This window comes from Podarcis filfolensis, assembly GCF_964270895.1.
Source record: "Podarcis filfolensis genome assembly, chromosome: 11".
NCBI lineage: Eukaryota > Metazoa > Chordata > Lepidosauria > Squamata > Lacertidae > Podarcis > Podarcis filfolensis.
In genome coordinates, this window is record NC_139613.1 from 9,698,609 (window position 1) to 9,704,608 (window position 6,000).

The window sequence follows — 6,000 nt, forward strand, 5'->3', positions numbered from 1 at the left end:
CAGTTCTCTTCCGATTTTACCAAAAGAATAATGCACTGTGTCTCCTGTTCCCCTTCGCCTCTGTTTTACTTTACATGCAATCTGATGAAGATTTATAGGGGACTCCAAAGCTCGCCCAATATTTCTTTCTTTCTTTTTAAGATATAAGAAGATTAATATAATTATCATCATATATACTCCTGGTATTGAACAAAATTATAAAATTTATAGAAAAGAAATTTAAAACTGACTTCCAATTAATCTAACTGTACTTTGTCTATCCATTACTTTATACCGCACAGTTAGATATTTCTTATATAATTTCTTTTTACCTCCCTACGAACGTATATTTATACAATACAGGGATCAGTCTAATTCTGCCAAGATGTTTCCTTTTATTCCATAGTTTTCTAAATATTCTTTAAAGATTCTCCAATCCTTATAGACTTTTATAGCTCGCCCAATATTTCATGACATTTATGCTGGTCCCAATAAATTGCCCAACTGTGTGGACCAACACACAGCTAACCATGTATTTTGCAAAGTGCAAAACAGCACCCCTAATTTCATCTGTGAAATGCTGGGACTGACAGTGCATAGGTGCTCGTACACACGAATAGAACATTTTGGTGGCAATTGTAGAATCCAAGTTATTGGACTCTTGCAGACCAAACTTGTTCCGCAGGGACCCAGCTCCTACAATCCTGACCTCTCCAAGCCTTTCTTTGGGATCAATTAACCTAAATGGCTGACCTCTTTCTTCCAATCTGTTTCTCTCCCACAAAAAAAAAAACACCCAGGCAGATATAAGCACTCTTGTGAAGAGGCTCTGATTGCCCTATTGTTTTCAAAAGTGGTTGCATGTAGAGCAAGGCTGATGGTAGGTAGCTGCTGGAGAAAACTCTGTACCACTTAACCGCCACGTTCCTCCTGGGGTCATTAATTAGGACCAGAAAAAGAAACTAAAATAAAGATCATGGAGGTACTTAACGTGATTGCTAGGAGCAACGCAGAACTGAAAAGGGCAGAGTCAATGGACATCAAAGATGCTGTGGATCTGAAAATGAAATCTGTCTTAAGAATGATACAAAACATCCCTGACTAGCAGGAGTGGAGATGTCACTTGGCCAGGGTCTAGCTCAGCCTTCCCCAACCTGGTGCCCTTCAGATGCTTTGAACTACAACCAGGAATGAAAAGGGAAGATATCCCACATGTACCGGTGAGTCCAATCTTCATAAAAAGGGGAGGGGGAGGGAAGGAAGGGGAATAAAAGTTCAGACTAAGTTCAAATTGAAAGCTAGGTGGAATAGCTCTGTCTTACAGGCCCTGTGGAAGGAAGTTAATTCCTGCAGGGCCCTGGTCTCATGGGACAGAGCATTCCACCAGGTCGGTGCCATCACTGAGAAGGCCCTGGCCCTGGTGGAGGATAATCTGACTTCCTTAGACTGATGAGGTCTAAAGGAAAGCAGAGCAAGATGTTTGGCACCAGCATACAAGGAGCCATCCAACCATCTTAGGCAGATTTGTGTAGGATTTACTCCTTGGCCTTTTCTTCTCCTGAAGATATCGCACATGTGAGTCCAACTCAGTATAAGACAATTCTGTTATATTCCTAATGGGTGTTTGAATGCTGGAGTTTTCTTTTCCCCAGGCACACTGAAGGGTGATTGTGATCATCCAGGGCGATTGCCTGCTATTCCTATGAAACAAAAACATAGATCCATAGTCTAATCAAAGGTGTTTGTAATTTATTTTCCATTACCCTTAACTTTCACTTAGGCTGCAGAACCCCGTCTTGTAAACCTCCCCCTTTCGCACAAAGTGTCTATTTAAGGAAGTAGGTAAAAGAACTTAAAAATAGCTATTCTCATTCAATTTATAACACACTTGTTAGCATTTCTGACGTTGACAATTCATAGACACTAAAATACACACAGGAGCTTGGGCTTGCCTGAGGGGGAAGCAAAATGCCCTCCGGTCACCAGGTAAAGCTATCCAATTTGGCTTCTATTGACTCTTAGCCAAGTGGACCAGCTAAAATTAATATCTTTGTTATTATAAGATTTTGTTTCTTCTGCTGCTACTCCCTGCCTTGGAAGGGATTTGTGTGCTCTAGTTAACACTAGATACAGATCCAAATAACTCGTGGCTTTTATATTTTTCCAAAGGGAGAGCATCGATTGCTTCTTTGACCCGCTTCGTTTGATGCAACTTGAGACGCTGTGCTTTTGGCACGCTACCTAATTAGTCCTCAAAGAGTTTCCAAACCATTGTCTTTAAGACACAGAGCAGAGCAGCCTCCATCAGGAGAGATGGAACTGCCATTTGCTTTCTGCCATGATGGCTAATGAAAGCCTCCATCTTCACAGGAAGTAGATCACTGTACAGTGGTACCTCGGGTTACAGATGCTTCAGGTTACAGACTCCGCTAACCCAGAAACAGTACCTCGGGTTAAAAACTTTGCTTCAGGATGAGAACAGAAATCGTGCTCTGGCAGCAGCGGGAGGCCCCATTAGCTAAAGTGGTACCTCAGGTTAAGAACAGTTTCAAGTTAAGAACGGACCTCCAGAAGGAATTAAGTTCTTAACCTGAGGTACCACTGTATATCCCAGATGGGGCTGCCTCTGAAGACTTCAGGCTGGTGCAGAATTCTGCAGTCAGATTGCTCACAAGAAATTGGTAGTTCTAACGGTTCTAGCACAACTGAGCTTCCAAGATGATTCCATTAGGGACCCTCTACCTGATTCTGTAGGGCTCGTCTTACAGTCTTAGCCCCATTCCCAGCAACATATTTGTCTCTTCCTTCCTCTGATTTTAACACCCAGCCTAAAGAAACTGCTAGAAGCTATCTGTATGGGACAGCAGCCACACCCCAAGTAAAGGCTTTGACTGGTCGGCTAAACCAGGTAACCGAGAGTCTCAAACCCTCAGTGAATTAGGGACTGCTCTTGCATGCGAAGACAGGCTCCAGAGGATTGAGTGGGTGAGACCAAGAGTGGGTCCAATGGGCAAGAAGGAGATTTCTGTTCAAGCTGTAGAGGGAAGTGAGGGGCAGATGAATGAATGAATTTATTATTTCGGTCACAGACCAGTTCCAGCTCACATACGATATCAGGGAAGTCATAAAACACGATAGGGATACATTTGGATCTGCAATTGGGTATAACAGGGACAATACATATATAGCAGCAGTTAAAAATATATAAGTTAAATCTTAATCACTAAAATATAACCTAAAATTGTCATTTAAGGCCTTAGTCATTATGGTAGCACAGCTTGTTCCCTAAGTTTTATGGCAGTCGCACAGAATTTGGCCACCCTTAGTGTGATCTCTGGACCCTTGTCCTCTACTAGGGATTTTAGACATTGAAGTTCAGGCCTGAAGTGAAGGGCATGAGGCAGGAGTTGGTAATACAGGTGAGCTGTGCACAAGCAAGCTGCCAGCTAGCTCTGCCGAGGCTCTTTTTATTAGCACAATATGCAAAACCAGTCAGATACATTTTGCACTTTATATCTTCCAATCATGCGATCGTGGGGTGGTACAAAGTTATTTTGGCACCTGTTTCCACCGCGTCACTTTCCCCTTGAACAATGTATAACAAAGGAGACAAAGGTCACAGACAGGACACAGCAGACCACTGAGAAAGCCAAATGTTAGATAAAGGGCATGATGTTCAGACAGCTGTGGCTCATCTGCTGGTGGAAGTGTGCTCCACACCCAAAGGTCACACGTTCAGACAGCTGTGGCTTGTCTGCGGGTGGAAGTGTGCTTCACACCCGGTGGTCATTCCTTAAGGACCAATTTGGAGATTTTTGTATAGCAGGGATGATAAATGTCGCGCGTACATCCCCGTAGAAACGACAGAGTAACAAGGCATGAAGAGACAGTTTCTACCTCCATCAAGCCACAGGGGGAGACTCATTCCGCGTATGGTTTACCCTCGAATCTGCCCTGCAGTAAGGCAGATGGCAGCATGTTGAATCTAGCGAGGGTAAACAAGGGGCTTGTCAACCTGGGAAGGTAGCCCATCTTGGAGAAGGAAAACTCCGATCCTAAATCTCTGCTGTCTTGAGGGATATCTTTGAAAAGGCTGAGGAGTAAACCCTACACAAATCCAGAGTGGAACCCCTAAGGTGGTTGAATGATGCCTTGTACACCTCCTGAACTGCAATGTTTGTGCAAGCAATTTCCCCCAGTGTGTCTACTGGGCAGAAACCTGTATCAAAATGCATCTCTTAGGAGAAATGTGCAAGAAATACATACCAAGGTGGAAAGAAGATGAAGCCCTGACCAGAGACGAATGGTTGATGAAGAAGATGGCCTATGCGGAAATGGCAGAAATGACCAGGAAAATCAGAAACCAGGAAGAGAAGAACTTTAAGAAGGAATGGGAAAAAATTTACAATGTGTTTAATAGAACACTGTAAACAAGTAAAAACTTTGGCAGGATTGAGTAACGCTTATAATGTATTAAAAACTAAGGTAAACAATGGATTGTTTAAGAAAAATAGAGAAAATAAGTGAAGCAGTAGGGGAAAAAAGTTTGATAATGGTAACAGAGGGGAGCCAAAGGATTCAGGGAATCTTAAATGATGATGTTGATGTTTAATGTTTGAATTTAAATCTGCAATGTAAGACTCAATAAAAAAGATTTGGGGAAAAAAGAAAATACATACAAATGTTCGTGCACTTTAAAAAAAATGGCAAACAGATGCATAAATGAAGCAAAGAGTGTAAGGATGGGAAAACGAGAAACTGAAACTGACATATTCATCTCTCCTTAGTTGCCACAGGTACTTGCGGTGAGAAGCTGTGACTGGCATCAGGTTCCCACCGTAAATATGTAAAGCGAACCACAAATATTGCCTTTGGTTCTTGGGGGGGAGGAGGCTATGAAGCAGCAACCTGCATGGAGGCAGCGCAGAGACCGCACACATCCTCTGCAAGGAACAGCAGCGGAAGGCGACAATGGCTGCTTTGTGACACATTTTCTCAGCTGGTCCTGAGACAGCGTGTTTTTGCTCCAGCTCCGCACACGGAAACTAAGGATGCCTTGGGAAGCTCTTCCAACTGGTGCCGGCCAAAATGGGGAAAGGATGTACTTAGGTGTCAAATCACCCACTGGGAGCATTCTTCAAAGCTGGCAAGGGAATCTGCGTGGTGTTCGACGATTCTCAGAGTAGACGCACTGAAATTAAAGAACATGGCTAGGTTGGGTCCATGAATTTAAGTGGGTCTAAGGGACGAGGGTAGCGCTGTGGGTTAAACCACAGAGCCTAGGACTTGCTGATCAGAAGGTCGGTGGTTCGAATCCCCGCGACGGCGTGAGCTTCTGTTGCTTGGTCCCTGCTCCTGCCAACCTAGCAGTTCGAAAGCATGTCAAAGTGCAAGTAGATAAATAGGTACCGCTCCGGCGGGAAGGTAAACGGTGTTTCCGTGCGCTGCTCTGGTTTGCCAGAAGCAACTTAGTCATGCTGGCCACATGACCCGGAAGCTGTATGCTGGCTCCTTCGGCCAATAAAGCGAGATCAGCGTCGCAACCCCAGAGTCGGTCACGACTGGACCTAATGGGCAGGGGTCCCTTTACCTTTACCTAAGCTGAGCAAAACACAGTTGAATACCACCCCTTGACTTTAACGCTGGGCTATGGAAGCCAATGGCCATTCCAGACACCTTACTTATTGAGCATTCATCTCAGATTGTTTGCAGGGAAGTGAGACGGCATTGGCTATTTAATGAGCATTTACACGTATTTGTTTTCAGGGATGTTAGGCAGTATTGCACCAGGCAAGCATTTCCCTAAACTTTCCCAGGCAATTTTCCATCACTTGCCTTTTTGCAAAAAAAAATTAAATAAATAAAAACCCAACCTTTTTCGGAAGCAGGCTTCTTGCACAAGCCCTCCAATCAGCTTTAATTGCACACTCTGAATTTGCCAGGATGCGACTGAATCCCACCCCAAAAATAGCAACCGCCTGGAGGTTGCCCCCAAATGCAACAACCGTGGCTTGAAAGCTA

At 44.0% G+C, this 6,000-nt stretch overlaps 1 long non-coding RNA gene across 1 annotated transcript; it reads left to right on the plus strand.

The window, feature by feature from the left end:
- The first annotated feature begins 131 nt into the window (after positions 1 to 131).
- On the plus strand, positions 132 to 4,708 carry LOC310744526. Its single transcript, XR_014539605.1, has 3 exons — positions 132 to 1,199; positions 2,807 to 2,887; positions 4,195 to 4,708. It is a non-coding gene; the product is annotated as an uncharacterized lncRNA (long non-coding RNA).
- The last annotated feature ends 1,292 nt before the right edge of the window (positions 4,709 to 6,000 follow it).